Source organism: Callorhinus ursinus, unplaced genomic scaffold, assembly GCF_003265705.2.
Source record: "Callorhinus ursinus isolate GAN/ISIS: 27379988/994484 unplaced genomic scaffold, GSC_fseal_2.0 scaffold1, whole genome shotgun sequence".
Lineage (NCBI taxonomy): Eukaryota > Metazoa > Chordata > Mammalia > Carnivora > Otariidae > Callorhinus > Callorhinus ursinus.
In genome coordinates, this window is record NW_027397063.1 from 133,016,130 (window position 1) to 133,043,847 (window position 27,718).

General features: G+C 38.0%; 1 long non-coding RNA gene across 1 annotated transcript in view; it reads left to right on the forward strand.

Annotated features, from left to right (window-relative positions):
• The first annotated feature begins 686 nt into the window (after positions 1-686).
• The window catches only part of LOC141371235 (uncharacterized), a 54,691-nt gene continuing 27,659 nt past the window's right edge, over positions 687-27,718 (forward strand). Inside the window, exons 1-2 of the long non-coding RNA XR_012376031.1 lie at positions 687-794; positions 1,194-1,290. This is a non-coding gene — a long non-coding RNA (uncharacterized lncRNA). The remainder of the gene's footprint in view (positions 795-1,193; positions 1,291-27,718) is intronic.

Genomic DNA, 27,718 nt, shown 5'->3' on the forward strand with positions numbered 1-27,718 from the left:
CTGAGGGTTGTCAAGAACCGATCTGTCTTCCTCCCCACTCTACCCCATAAAGTAAACATTTTAAAGATTGTAGGTTTTGTTTGTTGTTTATTTGTCTGTATTCCATTTTGGTTAGGCAAGTATTAACGACCCAACAGGAAACATAGAGCATACTCTAACTGACTAATTTAAGGAGAATTCAGCAAATAGACTATTTTTTTTAAGATTTTGTTTATTTATTTGACAGAGAGAGATACACAGTGAGAGAGAGAACACAAGAAAGGGGAGTGGGAGAGGGAGAAGCAGGCTTCCTGTTGAGCAGGGAGCCTGATGTGGGGCTTGATCCCAGGACGCTGGGATCATGACCTGAACCGAAGGCAGACGCTTAACGACTGAGCCACCCAGGCGCCACCAGCAAATAGACTATTTATAAAAGTGTGAAAGGGTTTTAGAACGCCCAACATGGTGCAGTTGGTAGCCATTACCACCCCTCAGCCTGAAGTGGCAAAAAGAAGAAATCATCAAAATCTAGAGAGGTAGCTATATGAAATGAACTATGGCTTTTTGAAGAGACTTGTAGCCAACCCACAATGACCTAGCAAAGCTGAAGTTAGAGGAACAAACACCCCAGCCCTTCTCACTTCCTGCCCTCTGATTTTCTGCAGATGCCTCCCATTAGCTAAACCCCACTAAAAACCAAAGGGCAAGGGAGCTAGTGATGCCATCCTACAGATCAGCCTCCCCAGACACAGAGCAGGTGAATGGGGAATCAGGAGGGGCAAATAGAAGCTATCCATTTTTTTTTAAAGTCCCAGGTAAGTACCTCTTTCTCTCCCTACTTTTCAGTATAGACAGGTGTCTATTCGCCTTAAGTTTTCTTTGCCTTTATGTAAAATCAGTTTAATGAAACTCTTTTAGGAAACAATTCTAAACGGCAAAGCTAGTCTTCTTAATTATCTTAACAGATCTCAAAGAGCTCAAAATATCTTAAAAAATGTTAATGCTCCCCTCTTCACCCACTACTGGGTAGAAAGTAATTAATGATATGGTCGTTTCATTTAACAAATATTTATTGAGTACTTACCAAATAGATGCCAAGGCACCATCTAAGAACATAGAGTGCCCAAAGGCAAATCAAATAAGGATCCCATCACTAGCATATATCTCTGGATTCCTTGCATCCCTTTCTGATTTCTTCCATTGTGCGTACTCAGCCACAAGATAGTGCACATGGCCCAGGCCTACCAATCAACATGTTCCTGTCTTCTGGCTAGCGTGATGGGTTCAGGATGGATAAATTATCTAAGACAGGTAAGAGTCTTATTTGGGACTTTTCTGCCATATTTATCAAGAAAGAAGTATCCTTTCAAAATGAATTGTTCAGTAAAAAGGGTGTAAAAAATGTCTGTAAGAAAGATGAGGCCAAATTGGGATGAACAGAGCTGAGAAGAAGAGAAAGAGCCTGAGCTGCTGGATTCAGCCATGCCTGAAGCCTGTCAGATTTCTCAGTGTTCTGAGAAGTGATCTTATTAAAAAGAAATTATCTTGTTTTGCTTAAGCTACAACTTTATCCCTTACAAGGAATTGAATCTTGACTAATGCCTTATTCTCAAGAAGGTTATATGTAATAGGGAAGATAGATACATAAGTAAAACACAAAATACAAAGTTACAAATGGCATTTTAAAAAAATGAAGAGCTTGGGGAGGCTAAGTTTATTTATAGAAGTAATTATCTGAATAATCAATGAAATGAAGATGCCATTTTAACTGGCCCCTAAGTCACAGAAAAAATGTGAACGTGCCTATCTTTGAGGGTGGGGGCACAGAGGGGGCAGATGTGGTGTGGTATTTTTGTATTTACAGTTCACAAAGAGAGGTGAAAAAAATGGAAAACATGTTACAATTTATTCCTAGTGAGGACACAAACATTAAAAGAAAAATGTATGTGACTCCTAGACCGTAAATTACTTAAGAGCACTTCACTTTTTATAGTAAGACTATGAATCATTTGGGGTTTTCTTATCATGTTTCTAGTTTTCAAACTGCATTTTGGTACTAACGAGAAAATAGATTTTTTAAACAATAAAGAGAAAATGCCAAAATCGATTATAAAGGGAGAAGAGAGTCACAGTTAATGTTGAATTTTTAAAATGTTAATACTCAAGTCCATTTAGTTTTGAATTTTTCTAAGATTAAAGATGCATTTTTTTGGTCAACAGCTCTTAAAAGTATGCCCACAAATTCAAGGATAGAATTAGCAGAGGCCACTGCCAGTCCAGGCTTCAAACCACTTACTGTTTTTACAGGTTGCCCAAGATCAATATCTGTGTCAGGACACTTATCTTAACACTTTTCTGTCACTCTAGGAAACCCAATTTTAGTACACCATTTTATCAAAGAGAATCAAAAAAACTCAAGCAATACAGTTACTTGAACCTAATAAAACCATGAAAACTGAAAAATTCAAGCAGGTTATATAAGGGGTGGAGCTACATCAAAACCTGGGAATAGTTTGAGCATTTCCTTTACATGAGGGACAAATGGATTTTATTTGTTTAAAACTGAACACTGCTAACTGTGAACATGCTCGCCTCCATCCATTTGCACTAACAAAGTAAAATCAAAAAGTTTTATAAAATTAATTAACATATTATAAAGACTATACCCAGCTTAGACTCAGGACAAGTGACAATCTTTTTTTTTTTTTTTTTAAAGATTTTATTTATTTATTTGACAGAGAGAGACACAGCGAGAGAGGGAACACAAGCAGGGGGAGTGGGAGAGGGAGAAGCAGACTCCCCGCCGAGCAGGGAGCCCGATGCGGGGCTCGATCCCAGAACCCTGGGATCATGACCTGAGCCGAAGGCAGACGCTTAACGACTGAGCCACCCAGGCGCCCCGACAAGTGACAATCTTGTTACTCCTGGAAAATATAGAAAAGGCCTCCACTCCCTCTCAGATGTTTTAGATGCCATTATTTTACAATTATTCTGAACAATTATTCTGAATTTGGATAACAAATTCTTGGCATCCTTCCTCCCCAACCAGCTTTAATCTTCTCAACAGATTTTTTTTTCCTTCCAGTTCTATGAGGTATTCTTTAACTTTTGCACTGCTGGAGGTATGGGAAAGAAGGCAGACAAGGAATTGGGATCATCATCATCATCATCATATAAAATTTAAGACAATTTTATGTGGCATCACAAAAATTCTTTCTCAGGTTAATTTTTCTATTTACTGTTGATATCAGATATTAATTGCTCTGTTTTACAGCATCTTCTTATGATTCTAAATAAAATATAATGTCCTCTTCACAAAATTCTAAGGGTGCACTAGTAAATTAGATAGGTATATACAAATTTTGGAGTGGGCTGAACAGTTTGTTAACCTCACTATGCTGTTAAGAAAAACTCAGGATAATTTTAAGAACCTTGCTACTATAAATAAAAAAAATAAAATAAAGGGAAAAAATAGTGTCCAGAAACAAACCCAAGTTATATTCAGGAAATAAATGTCATTTTATTTTTTATTTTTATTTTTTCACATTTTTAAAATTTTAATTCCAGTATAACTAACATACAGTGTTTTGTACAATATAGTGATTCAACAATTCTATACATTTCTCAGTGTTCATTGTGATAAGTTTACTCTTAATGTCCTTAACATATTTCAGCCATCCTCCCTACCTCCCCTCCGGCTAACATCAGTTTGTTCTCTATAGTTAAGAGTCCGTTTTTTGGTTTGTCTCTTTTTCTCTTTGTTCATTCATTTTGTAACTTAAATTCCACATATGAGTGAAATCATGTGGATATAGCATTTGTCTCTGACTGACTTACTTCACTTAGCATTATACCCTTGAGATCCATCCATGTTGTTGGAAATGGCAAGATTCCATCCTTTTTGATGACTAAGTAATACTCTATTATATATGTTATATGTTACATATTATATATATTATATATATATATAATATATATACATATACACATATATATCATATGTATATATACCACTTCTTTATCTGTTCATCTATCCTTGGACACTTGGGTTGCTTTCATATTTGGGCTATTGTAAATAATGCTGTAATAAACACAGGGGTGCATATATCTTTTCAAATTAGAGTTTTCATATTATTTGCGTAAATACCCAGTAGTAGAATTACTGGATCATATGGTAATTCTATTTTTAATTTTTTGAAGAACTTCCATACTGTTTTTCAAAATGACTGCACCAATTTGCATTCCCACCAACAATGCACAACGGTTTCTTTTTCTCCACATCCTCACCAACACTTGTTGTTTCTTGTTTTTTATTTTAGCCACTCTGACAGGTGTGAGGTGATATCTCATTGTAGTTTTGATTTGCATTTGCCTGATGATTAGTGATGATGAGCATCTTTGCATGTATCTGTTGGCCATCTGTATGTCTTCTTTAAAGAAATATCTGTTCATATCTACTGTTCATTTTTAATTGGATTTTGGTTTTTTGGCGTTGAGTTGTATAACTTCTTTATATATTTTGGATACTAATTCTTTATCAGATATGCCATTTGCAAATATCTTTTCCCATTCAGTAGTTTATCTTTTAGTTTTATTGATTGTTTCCTTTGCTGTGTAGAAGCTTTTTATTTTGATGTAGTCCCAATAGTTTATTTTTACTTCTGTTTCCCTTGCCTCAGGAAACATATCTAGAAAAATGTTGTTCTGGGGGCGCCTGGGTGGCTCATTTGGTTGGTCATCTGCCTTCGGCTCGGGTCATGGTCCCAGGGTCCTGGGATCAAGCCCCGCATCAGGCTCCCTGCTTGGCGGGGAGCCTGCTTCTCTCTCTCCCTCTCCTCCTGCTTGTGTTCCCTCTCTCGCTGTGTCTCTCTCTGTCAAATAAATAAATTTAAAAAAAAAATGTTGCTCTGGCCAATGTCAGAGAAATTACTGCCTGTGCTTTCTTCCAGGATTTTTATGGTTTCAGGTCTCACATTTAGGTCTTTCATCCATTTTGAGTTTATCTTTTTGTATGGTGAAAGAAAGTGGTCCTATTTCATTCCTTTGCATGTTGTTGTCCACTCTTCCCAACACAATTTGTTGAAGAGAATCTCTTCTTCCCTTTGCATATTTATGCTTCCTTTATCAAAGATTAACTGACCATATAATCATGAGTTCATTTCTGGACTCCCTATTTTGTTCTGTTGATAATTATGTCAATTTTGTGTTTAATATTTTATTTATTTATTTCCAGAGAGAGAGACAGAGAGAGCAGAGTGTGAGTGGGGGGGAGCAGAGGGAGAGAGAGAGAGAGAGAGAGAGAGAGAGAGAGAATCTTAACTAGGCACTGTTCTCAGTGCAGAGCCTGACACGGGGCTCAACCTCACAACTCTGAGATCATGACCTGAGCTGAAATCAAGAGTCAGATGCCTAACCAACTAGGTCACCGAGGCACCCCTCCATGTGTCTGTTTTTGTGACAGCACCATACCGTTTTGATTACTACAGCTTCGTAGCATAACTTGGAATCTGGGATTGTGATACCTCTAATTTTGTTTTTCTTTTTCAAGATTGCTTTGGCTATTCATGGTCTTTTGTGGTTCCATACCAATTTTAGTATTGTTTTATCTAGTTCTGTAAAAAAAAATGCTGTTGGTGTTATGATATGAATTGCATTAAATCTGTAGATTGCTTTGGGTAGTATAGACATTTTAACAATATTTGTTCTCACTATCCATGAGCATGGAATATCTTTCAGTTTGTGTCATCTTCAATTTCTTTCATCAATGTAGTTTTCAAAGTACAAGTCTTTCACCTACTTGACTAAGTTTATCCCAAGGTATTTTATTATTTATTTTTTATTTATTTATCCCTAGGTATTTATTATTTTTTTATTGTTTTAGTATTTATTATTATAAATAGGACTGTTTCCTTGATGTCTTTTTGCTACTTCATTATTAGTGTATAGAAATGCAACAGATCTCTGTATATTGATTTTGTATCCTGCAAACTTACTGAATTTATTTATCAGTTCTAGTAGTTTTTTGGTGGAGTATTTAGGGTTTTCTATATATAGTAACATGTAATCTACAAATAGTGAAAGTTTTACTTCTTCCTTTTACTGATTTGGATGCGTTTTATTTATTTTTCTTTTCTGATTGTTACAGCTAGGACTATGTACTATGTTGAATAAAAGTGATGAGAGTGGACATCCTTGTCTTATTCCTGATTTTAGGGGACAAGTTCAGTTTTTCCCCAGTGAATATGATGCTCGCTGTGATTTTTTTCATATATGGCTTTTATTATGCTGAGGTAGAGTCCATCTAAACCTACTTTGTTGAGAGTTTTTATCATGATGGATGTTGTACTCTATTAAATGCTTTTTCAGCATCTATTGAAATGATCATATGGTTTTTATCCTTTCTCTTTTGAGGTGATGTACCGTGTTGATTGATTTGTGAATATTGAGCCATCCTTGCATCCCAGGAATAAATCTCACTTGATCCTGGTGAATGATTTTTTTTTAAATATATTGTTGGATTTGATTTATTAATATTTAGTTGAGCATTTTTGCATCTATGGTCATCAGATATAATGGCCTGTAGTTCTCTTTTTTAAGTAGTGCCTTTATCTGGTCCTTTTTGAGTCCTTTCTCTTTTTTTATGAGTCTGGCTAAAAGTTTATCAATTTTATTAATCTTTTCAACAATATGGATGGATGGATCCAAAGGTATAATGCTCAGGAAATAAGTCAGTCAGAGAAAGAGAAATATCATATGATTTCACTCATATGTGGGATTTAATGTACCAAAAAAAAAAAAAAAACCAAAGAAAAAAGACAAAAACACAGGCTCTTAGGTAGAGAGCACAAACTGATGTTTACCAGAGGGAAGGTGGGGTTGGGGAAGGTTGAAACAGGTGAAGAGGATTGAGTATACTTACCACAAGGAACAATGAATGATGTATAGAATTGTTGAATCACTATATTGTACACCTGAAACTAATACAATACTGTATGCTAACTATACTAGAATTTAAAAAAAAATTCCTGTTTCATTGATCTATTCTATTGTTTTTGTTTGTTTTTTTTTTAGTTTCGATTTCATTTATTTCTGCTCCAATCTTTATTATTTCCTTCCTTCTCCTAGTTTTAGGTTTTCTTTGTTCTTTGTCTAGCTCCTTTATGTGTTAGATTGGGGTTCGGTTTTTTTTATGGGCTTTTTGTGATTTTTCTTGCTTCTTTAGGTAGGCCTGTATTGCTATAAATTTCCCTCCTAATATAGCTTTTGTTGCATCCCAAAGATTTTAGAAGTTGTTTTTCACTTTCCTTTGTCTCCATGAATTTATTTCCTCTTTGATTTATTGGTTGACCCAGTCATTATTTCATAGCATGTTATTTAACCTCTACATATTTGTGTTCTTTCCAGATATTTTCTTGTGCTTGATTTCTAGTTCTATAGCATTGTTGCATGGTATGACTTCAATCTTTTTAAATTTGTTGAGATTTATTTTATGGCCTAATATGTAATATATTTTAGAATGTTCCATGTGCACTTAACAAGAATGTGTATTCTGCTGTTTTAGGATAGAATGTTCCGAATATATCTGTTGAATCCATCTGGTCCAATGCGTCATTCAAAGCTATTGTTTCCTTGTTCATGTTGTTTAGATGATCTGTCCATTGATCTAAGTGGGGTGTTGAAGTCCCCTACTATTATATTATTATCAATTACTTCCTTTATGTTATTAGCTGCTTTATATATTTGGGTGCTCCCATGTTGTGTGCATAAATATTTACAGTTGTTATATCTTCTTGTTCAGTTGTCCCCTTTGTGATTATATAGTTCCTTCTTTATCTCTTGTTACAGTCTTTGTTTAAAGCCTATTTTGTCCCATAGAAATATTGCTACCCTGGCTTTCTTTTCACTTCCATTTGCAGGATAAATGCTTTCCCATCCCTTCATTTTCAATCTGCATATGTCTTTAAGTCTAAAATGAGTCTCTTGTAGACATCATGTAGTTTGGTCTTTTGTTTTTGTTTTTGTTTTTTTAATCCATGCCATCACCCTATGTTTTTTGTTGTTGTTGTTGCAGCATTATTTCTTTAAATTTTTTATTGTTATGTTAATCACCATACATTACATCATTAGTTTTTGATGTAGTGTTCCATGATTCATTGTTTGTGCGTAACACCCAGTGCTCTACGCAAAACGTGCTCTCTTTAATACCCATCACCAGGCTAACCTATCCCCCCACCCCTCTAGAACCCTCAGTTTGTTTTTCAGAGTCCATCGTCTCTCATGGTTCGTCTTCCCCTCCAATTTACTCCCCTTCGTTCTTCCCCTCCTGCTATCTTCTTCTTCTTCTTTTTTTTTCTTAACATATATTGCATTATTTGTTTCAGAGGTACAGATCTCTGATTCAACAGTCTTGCACAATTCACAGCGCTCACCATAGCACATATCCTCCCCAGTGTCTATCACCAGCCACCCCATCCCTCTCGCCCCTCCACCACTCCAGCAACCCTCAGTTTGTTTCCTGAGATTAAGAATTCCCCATATCAGTGAGGTCATATGATACATGTCTTTCTCTGATTGACTTATTTCACTCAGCATAATACCCTCCAGTTCCATCCATGTCGTTGCAAATGGCAAGATCTCATTCCTTTTGATGGCTGCGTAATATTCCGTTGTATATATATATACCACATCTTCTTTATCCATTCATCTGTCGATGGACATCTTGGCTCTTTCCACAGTTTGGCTATTGTGGACATTGCTGCTATAAACATTGGGGTGCACGTACCCCTTCGGATCCCTACATTTGTATCTTTGGGGTAAATACCCAGTAGTGCAATTGCTGGATTGTATGGTAGCTCTATTTTCAACTTTCTGAGGAACCTCCATACTGTTTTCCAGAGTGGTTGCACCAGCTTGCATCCCCACCAACAGTGTAGGAGGGTTCCCCTTTTTCCGCATCCCCGCCAACATCTGTCGTTTCCTGACTTGTTAATTTTAGCCGTTCTGACTGGTGTGAGGTGGTATCTCACTGAGGTTTTGATTTTCACCCTATGTTTTGATTGAGCATTTTGTCCATTTATATTGAAAGTAATTACTGACAAATATGTACTTACTGCCATTTTTTTATTTGTTTTATGGTTGTTTTTGTAGTTCTTCTCTGTTCCTTTCTTCTCTTGATGTCTTCTTTCAGAGTTTGCTGGCTTTCTATAGTGATATACGTGGAAACATTTCTCTTTATTTTTTGCATATATAATACCAGTTTTTGATTTGTGGTTACCACTAGGTTATATATAACATCTTATGCATATAGCAGTCTATATTAAGTTGATTGTCTCTTAAATTTGAACCTATTCTAAAAGCACTAAATTTTTACTCCTCTCCCTGCCCCCCCCGCCATGTTTTAAGTGCATGGTGTAGTACTTTACATCCTTTTATGTTATGACTCCCTTGACTGATCTATATAAATATATATATAATTTTACTGCTTTTGTGTTTCCTACTTCTTTTACTCCTGTTTATGGTCTTTGCTTTCCACTCAGAGTCCCCTTTAACATTTCTTATGGGGCTGGTTTAGTGGTCATGAATTCCTTTAACTTGTGTTTGGGAAACTCTTTATCTCTCCATTTTGAAGGATAGTCTTTCTGGATACAGTATGCTTGGTTGCAGGTTTTTTTTTTTTCTTTCAGTGCTTTGAATATATCATGGCACTTTCTTCTGGCCTGCAAAGTTTCTGCTAAAGTCAGTTGATAGCCTTATGTGGTTTCCCTTGTATGTAACTTTTCTTTTCTCTTGCTGCTTTAAAAATTCTTTCTTTATTACTATTTTTAGCCATTTTAGTTACTATATGTTAGTGTGGACCTCCTTGGATTGATTTTGTTGGGGGCTTTCTGTGCATTCTGAACCTGGATTTCTAATTCCTTCCCCAGATTTGAGAAGTTTTCAGATAGTATTTCCTCAAATGAATTTTCTACCCCCCTTTCTCTGTCTTCTCCTTCTGGGATCCCTATAATGCAAATGTTATTACACTTGATGGTGTCACTGAGTCCCCTTAGTCCATTTTTTATTATTATTTTTTTCTCTCTCCTTTTCAGCTTGATTGTTTTCCATTACTCTTTCATCTAGGTCACTGATCTGTTCTTCTGCTTCCTCTAATCTACTATTATCCCCTCTAGTGTATTTTTAATTTCAGTGATTGAGTTCATCATACCTGATTGGTTCTTTTTTATGTTTTCTATCTCTTTATTGAGGGTCTTACTGAGGTCTTTCCATTCTTTTCTCATGTCCAGTCTTATGACCATTACTTTAAATTCTCTATTAGGCACATTACTTATCTCTATCTCATTAGCTCTCTTCCTGTGATTTTGTCCTGTTCTTTCATTTGAGACATATTCCTCTGTCTCCTCATTTTGTCTGTTTCTATGTGTTAGAAAAACCAGCTACATCTGTTCTTGAACAAGTGGCCTCACAAAGAAGAGGTCCTATAGTGCCCTACAGTTCAGTGTTCCCTGTTTGCCAGAATCCAGTACTTCAGGGGTGTCTCCTATGTGTGTTGAGCGCCCTCATGTTGTGGCTGATTCACGTTTGCCACTAGTCATCTGTAATGGCTCTCTCTGCCTGTTGTGGGCAGGGCTTGGTCCCTCTGTTGTTAGTGGGCCAGTCTTGGACCACCTTGAGCTTGAATTGAACCAGACCAGGTACTCGCCAGAGATGCAGTAGCAGCAAACTGCAAGGTGCTTTCCCTGTGTTGTGCCTTAAAAGCTTTCATTGGTGGGCAGGGCCCACAGTCAGACCAGATATTTGACCCCAACCCACTGCTGAGACTGAAGTCAAACTGGTGTGTGTGGTTATCTTCCATTCTCACCAGGGCAAGAGTCACTTTGGGGTGGTACTGGTTCTTATTGGGGCTGCTTACACACTGGCATGTTTGTGGCACCACTTTGGATGTACTCCTGGCAAGGGCTTGTTGGAAGGAGAACGTCTGCAGGAAAAGATGGGGGTGGGACACATGGTACCAGCAAGGCCCTTGCCAGTCTGCTATGGGAGGGGACTGCACCTGCCTGAGAAAATTCCTGCCCAGTCCAGGAGGGTTAAGTCTACAGAAAAGTACAGGAGTAGGGCACGCTATTAACAAGTTAGGTGGAGAGTGTTGGTGCTCCACTGGTTCTGACAGATGTCTGTGTATCTAGACTTGGGAGTTTGGGAAGGAAACGGTGCCCATCAGCTCTTTAATTTTTGGAATAGTCTTCCAAAGATCTCTGCCCTTCCAGCACCTGCTCTGAGATTAGTAAACAAATCTCCCTCCCGTATACCCCATTTTTCAAACTGCTGTTTCTATGCTGTATCTCGGTGGGGCTATTTGTTATGCTATCTCTTTGAGGGCAAGGACTCAGTTTCCTTTGCCCTCTGGCTCTCCCAGAGCTAAACCAGCTGATTTTTAAAGTTCCAGGTATTAAGCCCCACTGACTGTAAGAACTCATGAAGTTTGGCCCCTCTGGTTTTCAAAACCAAATGTTATAGAGATTCATCTTCCCAGTGCAGATCCCCTGTGCCTGGGATACCTGGTGGGGGTCTACTCCTCTTCTCCCTCTGCAGCCCCTACTTTTCCTCCCTCTCATGGTCAGTTTGGCTCCCAACCACATCTCCACTCTTCCTTCTCTCTTTGATGTGGCCTCTTCTCTCCATTTAGCTGTGGAGAGTCTGTTGTGCCAGTCTTCTGGTTGTTTCTAGGTTATTTACACTGATATTGGTGTTACCTATGTGTATTGTGGGAAGAGGTGAACCTAGGATCCTCCTGTACTGCCATCTTCCCATCAACTTAATGGCATTTTAAATCAGCAGGGAAAGAGAAAACTATTCAATAACTAATTTTAAGACAATTGGCTATCTACTTGGAAAAAATACTATATCATTATTTCACACCACCCCCACAAAAACAAATTCCAGATAAATAAATCTATTTATCAATTTAAATCTATTTTAACTATATATGCTATAGAAGACAATATAGTAAATATTTATAATAATCTCACTATAAGGAAGATAATTGTAAAGTTTGCCAAGAAATGTAGAAAACATGAAGGAAAATTTGTGAGACCTGACAACATATAATTTCATTACCTTTGTAAACTGCAAGATACCATAAACAAAAGTATGTAGTTTGAATCAATAGATTGGAAGAAAATATTTTGAACACTTAGCCCAGATGAAGGGCTAGTATCTTTAATACCTAAATGGTTCTTACAACTCAAAATTGAGAAAAGCAAACAATCCAATTAAAAATTGTCCCTGAAGAGATAAAAATAGATGTTAAACTCATATTCAGACAGTAATAAAAAAATGCTCAGTAAAATAACAATGAAATATAGTGGCAAATGTTTAGAAGCTTGATAACAAAATATTAACAAGAATGTAAAGAAATAGGCAATAGAATTCATGTTGGTGAAAATGTAAATTGATATAGCCCTTATGAAAGGAAAATACAACAGTATCAATATTTTAAATCCCTGTACTCCATGACCTGGCAATCTTATCAAGGGGAGTCTATCCTATAGAAATACTGGCACGAGTGTACACACATATCTATAAAAGAATGATTGTTTCTTTTGTTTAAAATAGCAAAAAGTCAGTTCTAATCTATATAGTTATTTAAAGGACACTAGAAAAATAAATTATAGCATATCTACTTATTTCAGTCATCTAATACTGCATAACAAACTACTCCAAAACATATCGTTTAACAGAACATAATTTATTATTTCTCATGATTCTGTGGGGTGGGAATACAGTTGTGGTATTGACTGGTGGCCAATAATGTGCTACGACAGCTGGTGACCAGTCTAGGTTGGAAGTTCCAAAAGGCCTCACTCACCTTTGGTGCCTCAGTGCTCCTCAGATGGCCTCTCTCTCTTCACATGGCTCTCCACACAGGATGGTGGTCCCATGATAGTCGGACTTCTCACATGGCAGATGGTTTTCAAGAGACAGCATTCCAAGAGGACAAGCCCCCTTGTGGAAATACCTATCAAGCTTTTGCTGTCCATTTGGTCAAATCAAGTCACATGGCAAGCTCAGTATCAGTGTGGGAGGGAACTACACAAAGGCATAGATACCAGAAAATGTGGTCCTTTAGGGCTACCAGTGCACCAGTCTCCAGAACATGCAATAGCAATAACACAGCCATTTTGTTAATTATATTAATTGTGATTACTGGGAATTAGGATTGGAATGGAAAAGGTTTTGGTTTTTTATTTTTTTAATTATTGTTGTTTGGTTTGGACAAAAATTTTTACTTTCTCTTTTGTATGCTTTAAATGTGCTAAACTACTTCGTGTTACTTCTGTAGATTTTTAAAAAGAAAAAGTATCCAGAAACCTCCTTTAGTTCATTGTGCAGATGTATAAGTAGTTGCAATACACCACATGTGGCCTGCTAAAGCAGTGTGCTAAGAAAGGGTGACAGGTAAGAAAAATAGCACAGAGATATAAATTATGGCAGGACAACTTATAATAACTTTTTGAACAGTTTTAAAGCATGAAAGTTACTTTCATAATTTCTTCCTTCTCTAAATGTGACTTGTCATGGGCAAAATGCAAGTGAGATTTCGGTAGTAAAATTTAATATGTTTTGCCAAAAAAACCCCCAAAAAACAAAACTACCAGATGGATTTTTAATTTATCTGTTTCTGTTGACTGAGTAGTTACCAGAATAGGATAGTAATAACAATGATATTAATAATAACACAGCACATAGTACCTGTCGAGCCCTATATTAATTATATCACCTATATAATAAGCCTATAAATTGTCTACTACTGTAATCTGCATTTTGCAATCAAGGACACTGACTCTTACCCTAGGTCATATAACAAGTGGAGGCTGAGATGTGATCTCAGGCAGTCCTGGTCCAGAGCTCCTAGTGTACTGCTTCTCCATGGGAATGATGGTAGATGGTCTCTATATACATAAACATCCTCAAAGAATTACAAGCACTATCCTTAATACAAATACATAAGGGTGATAGCTAAAAGTCTTCACTATTTAAAGCCATTTTCCATGATCATTTGGGGTATAGCTAGCTGAGGTTAAGTGTACATTTATGTCCATGATCTTGATTTCAGCATCACACTAATTCAGAGGTAGTTGGGTCATGTAGCTTGCTTCTAGCACCACACATCAGTCTCTCTGTGCCATAAGAATTCTCTGTGGCAGGCAGAATCTGATCTCCCAATATTCTAATGCTGAAATTAGAGAGCTCAAACAACAGCTGATTGCACACCATGAGATCCACTAAAATCTGACAGCAGGTGTATTCACCAATTTTGACCATAATGACGGCAATAAGGAGACTTTCTGTTAAAGGGACAAGAGAGCAGATATCTGGCACCAGGCACTGGAAAAAAGCAAGACAATTTTAAACAAGTACCACATGTGGTGACTCATTAGATGTTGAGAGCTAATAAGAGACTGAGGATTTTTAGCTTAGCACTGATGCTGTGGACAGCAGGATATCCTAACATCTAGAAATTGAGAATGAATCAGGAGGTGGTGATAAATCCTGTGCTGATGCCTGGTGTGTGGAACTGTTATATTTTTAGGATAAAGGCAAAGATATAAAAATTGAAGAGAGTGCCAGAATGGAGAAAATATATTGAGAGATCTGCACGTTTGTGGGTTCATTCATTCATTAAGCAAATACGACAATGTGGTGGGTAGCATCTTAGATTTCAGAATACAGAAGTTAACAAGAGAGACATGGCACCTTCCTGATGGAGTGGATAATCTAATGGAAAGAAAACAATTAACCAGATAAAGAGTATAAAGTGTGATGGGTATTGGGATACTAGACAATAGAATATCATTGGGGTCTTGTCCTAGAGAAGTGAAGAAATTCCAGTGGAAGTGCTGGTCCAGGACAAGAAGGAATAATGCAGAGGGAGGGAGGTCCCATAAGTAGGGACCTGAGCACAGAAGGTCAGAGATGGCAGGAGCTGGGGGTGACTAGTGGGCATGGAGAGGTGGACAGGGGCCAGATGTTTATTTCTATAGAAAAGTGTCTCTATTCTTACAGACATGAAAGTTATTCTAGTAGCCACCATTTTTAAAAAGTAGCCAGATAACCAACATTTATATTTTCAGAAATTGCTGTGTGCCACACCATGAACAAGATAAAGTCCCTGCTCTCAGAGCTTATCTAATAATAGAGGGATTCAGACACTAAACCCATAAAAAGATAAATGCAAATAAGTATCCACCAAGTGCTAGGAAAATATGGTGCTATGGGAGGGAATGAGTGAGGGGCAGGGAACACTTTAACTCTGTTGGGCAAGAATGACCCCTCTTAGGGAGGAAATATTTGAAGTGAGGTTTGAACAATGAGAGGGGAAGAGGCATGTGAAGGTCTGGGGAAAGCATGTCAAACAGAAGGACAGCAAACACCTAGAGGCAGAAACAAGCAGATGTGTGTTCAAGGCCCAGAAACTAGGCCAGTGTGGCCAAAGAGAGGAAATGAAGGGAGGTTTAAGTTATACTGTGTCAGAGGGATGAATAGAGGACAGATCAGGTAGAACCTCGAAGGAAGTGTGACCAAACATCCAGTTTGGCCCAAGATAACCCCAGTTACCACCCTTCAACCCAATTTAATTATTAATAATTAATTATTAATTAATTATTCTCCCTTTTACCCTCTAAAGCTTATAGGATATGGCAAATTGCTTAGGTCTGTTTCAGATGAAATCCGCTGGGAACTTTTAAGCAAGGGAATGACGTGATCTTATTCATGCCTTAGCAAAATTGCTTGGCTGCAATTTAAACAAGTTCTGGAAAGGGGAAGAACAGGGCAGAGAGCCCAGCAGGAGGTCTCACATTTCCCTTCATTCTGTATAAGGCCCTGATACCAAAAAAAACTTGGGTTTCTCACAGTACTCCAGAACCTTGTAATTTGGAAAGAATCTTAGAGTTTACTTTGTCTATAATTCATATTCTGTGTAACAATGCAATGTTATAACAGTTGATGCTTACAACTGGCTTTGATGAAACTAAAATGAAACTCAGTTTTTAAAGAGAAAACTACCATTGAATAAAGAAGCAGGGGACTTAGAATAAAAACTGTCTTTGAAGCAAGACAGTGCCCGATATGAGTCCTCACTCTTTGTGAACTTTGTGACCTTAGGTAAATTACTTAGCCTCTCAGAGCCTTTCATTTGCCAACTGCAAAATAGAAATAAAAATGACCACCTGGCTGCCTTTAAAGAATTAAAGTGTAAAGCACTAACTGATGCATAGTATTTCAATATTATAAAAAGAAATTAAGTAGGGGGCAGAGCAAGATGGTGGAGGAGTAGGAGACCTGGATTTCGTCTGGTCTCAGGAATTCAGCTGAATAGGGATCAAACCATTCTGAACACCTACGAACTCAACAGGAGACCGAAGAAGAGAGTAGCAACAACTCTCTGAACAGAGAAGCGACCACTTACTGGAAGGTAGGACGTGCAGAGAAGTGAATCCGAGGCGATATTCGGGAGGATAGACGGCGGGGGAGGGGCCTCCGCCGGCCGCTTCTGGCAAGTGATAGAGCCACGGAGCACAAAATCGGACCTTTTAGAAGTTGGCTCCGCTGAGGGACGTCGCTCCAGTGGCTAAGCGGGGGGTGGAACCCTCGCGGGACAGTGTGGTCTCAGGACCCTCCGGGTCACAGAAAGACCGGGGGTGCCTGAGTGCGGCAGAGCTCCCAGGTATCGGAGCAGGGAAGCTGGCTGCAGAGACGGAGCCAAGGCGCAGGCTCTCAGCTCGGGGTTGCCACAAACTGTGATCCACGGCCCAGTCGGGCCACTGCTCCTCCAGCAGGGACCCAACAAGCGGCAGACCTGGGGAGACTCCCCTTCCTCCCCCGGGAGGAGCGGCGTGGGAGCGCACCGCAGGGATCTGCTGGGTTTGGAGACTCCACACGGGGTCGAGTGCCAGAGATAGAAACACTCGGTCACAGGCCGGGTGAGCATGGAGTGCGTCCGGAGACCGGGGACACGGGAGTGACTGCTTTTCTCTGGGGGCGCACTGAGGAGCGGGGCCCCAAGTTCTCGGCTCTTCCAGGCGGAGAATGGGAGGCCACCATTTTCACTCTAGTCCTCCAAACCTGTACCGAGAGCTTGCAGGGAACAAAAGCTCCTGAGAGCAAACCCAAGCAGATTGCTTAGCCTGGACTCACAGGGCAGGGCAATTCCGCCTCTGACAAAGACATTTGGGAACCACGGCAACAGGCCCCTCCCCCAGAAGATCAGCACGAACAGCCAGCAAGCCAAGACCAAGTTTACCGATCAAGGAGAACAGGAGAATTGCGGTGCTAGGGGAATACTGCACATAGAATTCATGGCTTTTTTACCATGATTCATTAGTTTTTCAAAGTTAATTTTTTTAACTGTTTTTTTTTTTAATTTTTCTTTTTCCCTTATTCAACCAACATCTTATCAATCCCTTTTTTAAAAAGACATTTTTTATTTTTCATTTTTAGAGTCATATTTTATCCCTTCATAATAGTTACCCTTATTTTTGGCATATATATATAAGTTGTTCTCTCTTTAAAATTTTGAGATACAGTTTCTTCTTACAGATCAAAATATACCCTAAATCACCAGTGTATGGCTTTGTTCTAGTCTCCTGCCTGATCACGTTCTCTCCCTTTTTTTTTTCTTTACTCTTTTTTTTTTAAATCTTCTTTCTTTGTTCAAACAACTTCTTATCAATTCCTTTCATAAAATCTTTTATAATTTTCATCTTTACAGTCATCTTCCATCCCTTCATTGTATCAACTCTTATTTTGTACATATATAAATCTTTCTTCCTTTAAAATTTTAGGACACACTTTCTTCTAACACCAAAATATGCCCAAAATCTAGTGTGTGGTACTGATCTATGCACTAGCCTAATCATATTTGATCATATTCTGTTTTTTTTTGTTTTGTTCTGTTTTTGTTTGTTTTTATCTTTTTCTTTTTTTTCTCTTTCTTTTTTCTTTCTTTCCCTTTCTTTTCCCCTGGTTTCAGGTTTTTTCTGATTTGTATAGAGTATATTTGCTGGGGACATTGTTAACCTGTTAGCATTTTGTTCTCTCATTCATCTATTCTCCTCTGGACAAAATGACAAGACGAAAAAACTCACCTCAGCAAAAAGAACAAGAGGTAGTACCATCTGCCAGGGACCTACTCAATACGGATATTAGTACGATGTCGGACCTAGAGTTCAGAATCATGACTTTAAAGATAATAGCTGGGCTTGAAAAAAGCATGGAAGTTATTAGAGAAACCCTTTCTGGAGAAATAAAAGAACTAAAATCTAACCAAGTCGAAATCAAAAAGGCTATTATTGAGGTGCAATCAAAAATGGAGGCACTAACTGCTAGGATAAATGAGGCAGAAGAGAGAATCAGCAATATAGAAGACCAAATGATGGAAAATAAAGAGGCTGAGAAAAAGAGAGAGAAACAACTACAGGATCACGAGGGCAGAATTCGAGAGATAAGCGATACAATAAGACGAAACAACATTAGAATAATTGGGATCCCAGAAGAAGAAGAAAGAGAGAGAGGGGCAGAAGGTATATTGGAGCAAATTATAGCAGAGAACTTCCCTAATGTGGGGAAGGAAACAGGCATCAAAATCCAGGAGACACAGAGAACCCCTCTCAAAATCAATAAAAATAGGTCAACACCCCGACATCTAATAGTAAAACTTACGAGTCTCAGAGACAAAGAGAAAATCCTGAAAGCAGCTCAGGAGAAGAGATATGTAACCTACAATGGTAGAAATATTAGATTGGCAACAGACCTATCCACAGAGACCTGGCAGGCCAGAAAGGACTGGCATGATATCTTCAGAGCACTAAACGAGAAAACTATGCAGCCAAGAATACTATATCCAGCTAGGCTATCATTGAAAATAGAAGGAGAGATAAAAAGCTTCCAGGACAAACAAAAACTAAAGGAATTTGCAAACACGAAACCAGCCCTCCAAGAAATATTGAAAGGGGTCCTCTAAGCAAAGAGAGAGCCTAAAAGCAGCATAGATCAGAAACAAACACAGACAACAGACAGTTAACAGTCACCTTACAGGCAATACAATGGCACTAAATTCATACCTTTCAATAGCTACCCTGAATGTAAATGGGCTAAATGCCCCAATCAAAAGACACAGGCTATCAGATTGGATTAAAAAACAAGACCCATCCATATGCTGTCTGCAAGAGACTCATTTTAGACCCAAAGACACCCCCACGTTGAAAGTGAGGGAGTGGAAAACCATTTACCATGCTAATGGACACCAAAAGAAAGCTGGGGTGGCAATCCTTATATCAGACAAATTAGATTTTAAAACAAAGACTGTAATAAGAGATGAAGAAGGACACTATATCCTACTTAAAGGGTCTATCCAACAAGAAGATCTAACAATTGTAAATATCTATGCCCCTAACATGGGAGCAGCCAATTTTATAAGGAAATTAATAACAAAAGCAAAGGAACACATTGACAACAATACAATAATAGTGGGGGACTTTAACACCCCCCTGACTGAAATGGACAGATCATCTAAGCAAAAGATCAACAAGGAAATAAAGACGTTAAATGAAACACTGGACCAAATGGACTACACAGACATATTCAGAACATTCCAACCCAAAGTAATGGAATACACATTCTTCTCTAGTGCCCATGGAACATTCTCCAGAAGTAATCACATCCTAGGTCACAAATCAGGTCTCAACCGGTACCAAAAGATTGGGATTCTTCCCTGCATATTTTCAGACCACAATGCTTTGAAACTAGAACTCAATCACAAGAGGAAAGTTGTCAAGAACTCGAATACATGGAGGCTAAAGAGCATCCTACTAAAGAATGAATGGGTCAACCAGGAAATTAAAGAAGAATTTAAAAAATTCATGGAAACCAATGAAAATGAAAACACAACTGTTCAAAATCTTTGGGATACAGCAAAGGCAGTCCTGAGAGGAAAGTATATAGCAATACAAGCCTTTCTCAAGAAACAAGAAAGGTCTCAAATACACAACCTAACCCGTACACCTAAAGGAGCTAGAGAAAAAACAGCAAATAAAGCTTAAACCCAGCAGGAGAAGAGAAATAATAAAGATCAGAGCAGAAATCAATGAAAGAGAAACCAAAAGAACAGTAGAACAGATCAACAAAACTAGGAACTGGTTCTTTGAAAGAATTCACAAGATTGATAAAGCCCTGGCCAGACTTATCAAAAAGAAGAGAAATGACCCAAATCAACAAAATCATGAATGAAAGAGGAGAGATCCCAACCAACACCAAAGCAATACAAACAAGTATAAGAGCATATTATGAGCAACTCTATGCCAGCAAATTAGATAATCTGGAAGAAATGGACGCATTCCTAGAAATGTATCAACTACCAAAATTGAACCAGGAAGAAATAGAAAACCTGAACAGACCTATAACCACTAAGGAAATTGAAGCAGTCATCAAAAATCTCCCAAGAAACAAAAGCCCAGGGCCAGATGGCTTCCCAGGGGAATTCTACCAAACATTTAAAGAAGATTTAATACCCATTCTCCTGAAACTGTTCCAAAAAATAGAAATGGAAGGAAAACTTCCAAACTCATTTTATGAGGCCACTATTACCTTGATCCCCAAACCAGAAAAAGACCCCATCAAAAAGGAGAATTACAGACCAATATCCTTGATGAACATGGATGCAAAAATTCTCACCAAAATACTAGCCAATAGGATCCAACAGTACATTAAAAGGATTATTCACCATGACCAAGTGGGATTTATCCCTGGGCTGCAAGGTTGGTTCAACATCCGCAAATCAATCAACGTGATACAATACATTAACAAAAGAAAGAGCAAGAATCATATGATCCTCTCGATAGATGCAGAAAAAGCATTTGACAAACGACAGCATCCTTTCTTGATGAAAACTCTTCAGAGTATAGGGATAGAGGGTACATACCTCAATATCATAAAAGCCATCTATGAAAAACCCACAGCGAATATCATTCTCAGTGGGGAAAAGCTGAGAGCTTTTCCCCTAAGGTCAGGAACGCGGCAGGGATGTCCACTCTCACCACTGCTATTCAACATAGTATTAGAAGTCCTAGCCACAGCAATCAGACAACAAAAAGAAATCAAAGGCATCCAAATCGGCAAAGAGGAAGTCAAACTCTCACTCTTTGCAGATGATATGATACTGTATGTGGAAAACCCAAAAGACTCCACCCCAAAACTGCTAGAACTCATACAGGAATTCAGTAAAGTGGCAGGATATAAAATCAATGCACAGAAATCAGTGGCATTCCTATACACCAACAACAAGACGGAAGAGAGACAAATCAAGGAGTTGATCCCATTTACAATTGCACCCAAAACCATAAGATACCTAGGAATAAATCTAACCAAAGAGGCAAGGGATCTGTACTCAGAAAGCTATAAAATACTTATGAAAGAAATTGAAGAAGACACAAAGAAATGGAAAAACTTTCCATGCTCATGGATTGGAAGAACAAACATTGTGAAGATGTCAATGCTACCTAGAGCAATCTACACATTCAATGTAATCCCCATCAAAATACCATCCACTTTTTTCAAAGAAATGGAACAAATAATCCTAAAATTTGTATGGAACCAGAAGAGACCGCGAATAGCCAGAGGAATCTTGAAAAAGAAAAGCAAAGCTGACAGCATCACAATTCCGGACTTCCAGCTATATTACAAAGCTGTCATCATCAAGACAGTATGGTACTGGCACAAAAACAGACACATAGATCAATGGAACAGAATCGAGAGCCCAGAAATGGACCCTCAACTCTATGGTCAACTCATCTTTGACAAAGCAGGAAAGAATGTCCAGTGGAAAAAAGACAGTCTCTTCAACAAATGGTGTTGGGAAAATTGGACAGCCACATGCAGAAGAATGAAACTGGACCATTTCCTTACACCACACACAAAAATAGACTCCAAATGGTTGAAAGACCTAAACGTGAGACAGGAGTCCATCAACATCCTAAAGGAGAACACAGGTAGCAACCTCTTCGACCTCAGTCGCAGGAACTTCTTCCTAGAAACATCGCCAAAGGCAAGGGAAGCAAGGGCAAAAATGAACTATTGGGATTTTCTCAAGATAAAAAGCTTTTGCACAGCAAAAGAAACAGTGAACAAAACCAAAAGACAACCGACAGAATGGGAGAAGATATTTGCAAATGACATATCAGATAAAGGGCTAGTATCCAAAATCTATAAAGAACTTATCCAACTCAACACCCAAAGAACAAATAATCCAATCAAGAAATGGGCAGAAGACATGAACAGACATTTTTCCAAAGAAGACATCCAAATGGCCAACAGACACATGAAAAAGTGCTCAACATTGCTCGGCATCAGGGAAATCCAAATCAAAACCTCAGTGAGATACTACCTCACACCAGTCAGAATGGCTAAAATTAACAAGTCAGGAAACGACCGATGTTGGCGGGGATGCGGAGAAAGGGGAACCCTCCTACATTTTTGGTGGGGATGCAAGCTGGTGCAGCCACCCTGGAAAACAGTATGGAGTTTCCTCAAACAGTTGAAAATAGAGCTACCATACGATCCAGCAATTGCACTACTGGGTATTTACCTCAAAGATACAAATGTAGGGATCCGAAGGGGTACGTGCACCCCGATGTTTATAGCAGCAATATCCACAATTGCCAAACTGTGGAAAGAGCCAAGATGTCCATCGACAGATGAATGGATAAAGAAGAAGTGGTATATTTACACAATGGAATATTATGCAGCCATCAAAAGGAATGAGATTTTGCCATTTGCAACGACGTGGATGGAACTGGATGGTGTTATGCTGAGTGAAATAAGTCAATCAGAGAAAGACATGTATCATATGACCTCACTGATATGAGGAATTCTTAATCTCAGGAAACAAACTGAGGGTTGCTGGAGTGGTCGGGGGTGGGAGGGAGGGGGGGCTGGGTGATAGACATTGGGGAGGGTATATGCTATGGTGAGCACTGTGAATTGTACAAGACTGATGAATCACAGATCTGTACCTCTGAAACAAATAATGCAATATATGTTAAGAAAAAAAAAAGGAAGAAGATAGCAGGAGGGAAGAATGAAGGGGAGTACGTCGGAGGGGGAGACAAACCATGAGAGACGATGGACTCTGAAAAACAAACTGAGGGTTCTAGAGGGGAGGGGGGGAGGGGGATGGGTTAGCCTGGTGATGGGTATTGAGGAGGGCACATTCTGTGTGGAGCACTGGGTGTCATGCAGAAACTATGAATCATGGAACACTACATCAAAAGCTAATGATGTAATATATGTGATTAACATAACAATAAAAAATTTTAAAAAAAGAAATTAAGTAATGAAGTTCTCTAATGTCATTTCAAAATGCCAATCCTACCTGACAAAGTGATTTTCAAATTATTATCGACATCACTTTTTCCAGTACATGTTGAACTTCTGTTGAGAACAACACCCTCTCTTCCCAGAGTAATGCACACATTGATATGTCCATGACATTTTGCAAACATTTATTGGATGGGGGCTCTGAAACAATTTTTGCAGAACTGTTGAAGGGCTCCTTTCAAAACAAACTGGGCTGGCAATCATGGAATTATAATTCCATCTAAACCCCACCCTCAGTGTCCCAACTTTGTTGGCAAGGTGACTTAAATCTTTCTCCCTCTGCGGCTTACATCCCTTGTCTACCTCTAGTCTAACTAACTTCACTAAGCAAATGGATGGGTTATAAGTGACTATCAGACACACAATAGGCAAGTACTATACAGTTTCATAATAAGCAAAGAAAAAACTTATTGAAAGTCTCCAGCAATCACAACAGCAATGTTTTTCCTATAGTAATTTTTGTCCTGATAAATCTGGACAGGTCTGCTTGTTCCCGAAATATACATTCACATTGTCTCCTCCACTCCTGCAACCAGGATAAGGTGACCCAAATGTTTGTGATTTACCACTGGTGCTAAGAGACCAGAACCACAAATATTCATCCACATCTAAAGGGACAACCTTTCTCAGAAATCTTGAGTAGTAATTATACTAGCTCTAAAAGGAAGTCTTCATAAAAATATCACAAACATTATATTAGTTTTCTAGAGCTGACATAACAGTACCACAAGCTGAATGGCTTAAACAACAGAAATTTATCGTCTCACAGTTCTGGAGACAAGAAGTCCAAGATCAAGGTATAGGCAGGGTTGATTCCTTCTGAAGTCTGTGAGAGAGAATTTGTTCCATGCCTCTCACCTAGCTCCTGGCAGTTTGCTCTCATTCCTGGCTTATAGATGCATCTCCCTGATCTTTATTTTTATGTTTATTTGGCATTCTCATGATGTGCATATCTGTCCCTTCACATGGCATTCTTTTTATAAAAATATCAGTCATATTAGAGTAGAAGCCCACCCTACACCAGTATGACCTCACCTTTACCTTAACAAATCACATCAGCAATGACCCTGTTTCCAAATAAAGTTACATTCTGAGGTACTGGGGATTAGGTCTTCAACATATAAATTTTGGAGACACAAAACAACACAGAAATGAATCCTTTTAATTTTACATTTATTTATGGTCCACCCAAAAAAGATTTCATCTGAACTTTTTTAGTTTAAAAAAAGGTGAAAGGGGAACTTCCTCAATTTGCTAAAAAATATCTACAGAAGAATCTATTGCTAACATAATACTTAATGGTGAAAAACTTGAAGTTTTCTCACTAAGATTAACTACAAGATGAGGACGTCCCCTCCCACCACTCCTTTTCAACACTGTACTAGAAGTTCTAGCCAATGCAGTAAGACAGTGAAAGAAAATGAGAGGCATACAGATTGGGAAGAAAGAAATAAAATTGTCTTGTTTGCAGATGAATGATTGTCTATGTAGAAAATCCAAAGGAATTGACAAACTTTTGGAATGAATAAGTGAATACAGTAAGATTGCAGGATACAAAGTTAATATATAAAAGTGAAACATTTTCCTATATACCAGCAATCAACAAATGGAATTTGAAATTAAAAACACAATACCATTTACATTAGCACCCCCAAAAATGAAATACTCAGGTATAATTTTAACAAAATATGTGGAAGATCTATATGAAGAAAACTACAAAACTCTGATGAATGAATCAAAGAAAACAAATAAATGAAGAACTATTTCATGTTCATGGATAAGTAGACTCAATATTGTCAAGATATCAGTTCTTACCAACTTCATCTACAGACTCAGTGCAATACCAGTCAAAATCCCAGCCGCTTATTCATAGCCAACATGATATTAAAGGAGAACAAAGTTGGAAGTTGAACCCTACCCAACTTTGAGATCTACTGTAAATCTATAGTAATCAAGACAATGTTGTATTAATAAAAAAATAACTAAATAAAACAGTGGAACAGAATAAAGAACCCAGAAGTAGACCCACGTAAGTATAGTCAACTGATCTTTGACAAAGGAACAAAGACAATACCATGGAGCAAAGATAAGCCTTTTCAACAGATGGTTTTGGAACAACTGGATATCCGTATGTAAAAAGAGGAAAGAAAGAAAGAAAGAAAGAGAGAGAGAGAGAGAGAGAGAGAGAGAGAGAGAAAGAAAGAAAGAAAGAAAGAAAAAAAGAAAGAAAGAAAGAAAGAAAGAAAGAAAGAAAGAAAAAGAAAGAAAGAAAAAGAAAGGAAGGAAGGAAGGAAGGAGGGAAGGAAGGAAGGAGGGAAGGAAGGAAGGAGGGAAGGAAGGGAGGGAGGGAGGGAGGGAGGGAGGAAGGAAGAAAAAGGAAAGCAGAAAAAAAGAAAAATATAGAGACCTTACACCCATCACAAAAATTAACTCAAAATAGATAACATAAAATGCAAACTATAAAACTCCTGAAAGATAACATAAGACAAAACCCAGATGACCTTGGGTACGGCAATGACTTTGTAGATATAACACCAAAGGCAGGATAAAAGAAATCACTGATAAGCTGGGCTTCATTAAAATTAAAAACTTCTACTCCATAAAAGACATTGGCAAGAGAATGAGAAGACAAGCCACAGACTGGAAGAAAATATTTGCAAAAGACATATGTGGTAAAGGACTGTTATCCAAAATACAAAGAACTGTTAAACCTCGACCATAAGAAAATAAAACAAAAAATTTTAAAAATGGGACAAAGACCTTCACAGATACCCCAACAAAGAAGATATCTAGATGGCAAACCAGCATATGAAAAGATGCTCCATGTTATTTGTCATCAGGGAAATGCAAATTAAAATAATGAGATGCCACTACACACATATTAGAATGGGCAAAATCCAGATCACTGACAAGACCAAATGCTGCTGAGGATATGAAGTAATAGGAACTCTCATTTATTTTTGGTAGAAATACAAAATAGTACAGCCAGTTTGGAGGACAGTTTGGCAGTTTCTTACAAAACCAAGCCTACTCTTACCATACAATCAATCATCTCCTTGGTATTTACTCAAAGGAATTGAAAACTTACATACACACAAAAACCTGCACATGGATATTTATAGCAGCTTAATTAATAATCACCAAAACATAGAAGCAACCAAAATGTCTTTCAGTAGGTGAACTATGGTACATCTAGATAACGGAATATTATTTAGCAATTTAAAAAATGATCTATCAAACTATGGAAAGATAAAAAAAACCCATAAATGCATACTACTAAGTAAAAAAATACGAAAAAGATGTATTTTGTTTGATTTCAACTATATGACCTTCTGGAAAAGACAAAATTATGAAGACAGTGAAAAGATCAGAGATTACCAGGGTCTGAGGTGAGGACAGGGAATGAATAGACGATTTTTTGGGCAAATGCTGATACTGTAATAATGGATACATATCATTATACATTTGTCCAAAACCATAGCATGTATAATACCAAGCGTGAACCATAATGTAAACTATGGAATTTAGGTGGTTATGATGTGTCAATGTAGGCCATCAATTGTAACAAATTTACCACTTTGGGGGGATGCTGATCATGGGAGAGTCTTTGCATAAGTGGGGTTGGTATATATGGGAAATCTCTGTATCTTCCCCTAAATGTTTTTGCAAACATTAAACTGTTCTAAAAAAAAAAGTTTTAATAAAAAAGCAACTTTTTAAAAGAAACAGAGCTACATAATTCATTCCTGTTTAAAAAGATGTTTCCTTTAAAAATATTATGCCTTGTTAAAAAATATACAACGTTATAAAAAGGAATTTAAAGTAGAAAAGCAGACTTCCCCACAGACCTACCGCTGCCACCACTTGTTTCCAAGTTGACATTTGAGTCTCAGGGGTAATCAAGAACATGGAATTCATTCTGAAAATCTCTTCTGCTCGGTTGGAACAACTGTTTGTGTTTATAAGGCACATGGTATGATGAAGATTACATTTATTTTAAATTAGTGTGGGGGATGGCATTGTTGTTCTAAAACTCTGAAGATGATATTACAAATTTAAATAGTTCATGTTAGTGGCAAAGCCTGCTGTTTGCTGTGGCAGATTCTGTCAGTGTTCCACCCATATCCTGTAGGATTTCTCTTACCAAAAGCACCTGTGACTCTGTGCCAGAGGAGAACTGGGGAGCAGACTGGATGTACTGGGGGGAGTTAACACCACTGGGACGAACCCTCAGCCAATGGCAGATGGCAGACGAATGGGATAACTCGGCTGGGGTGACTGAGAAACTCGGCTGGGGTGACTCTGAGAA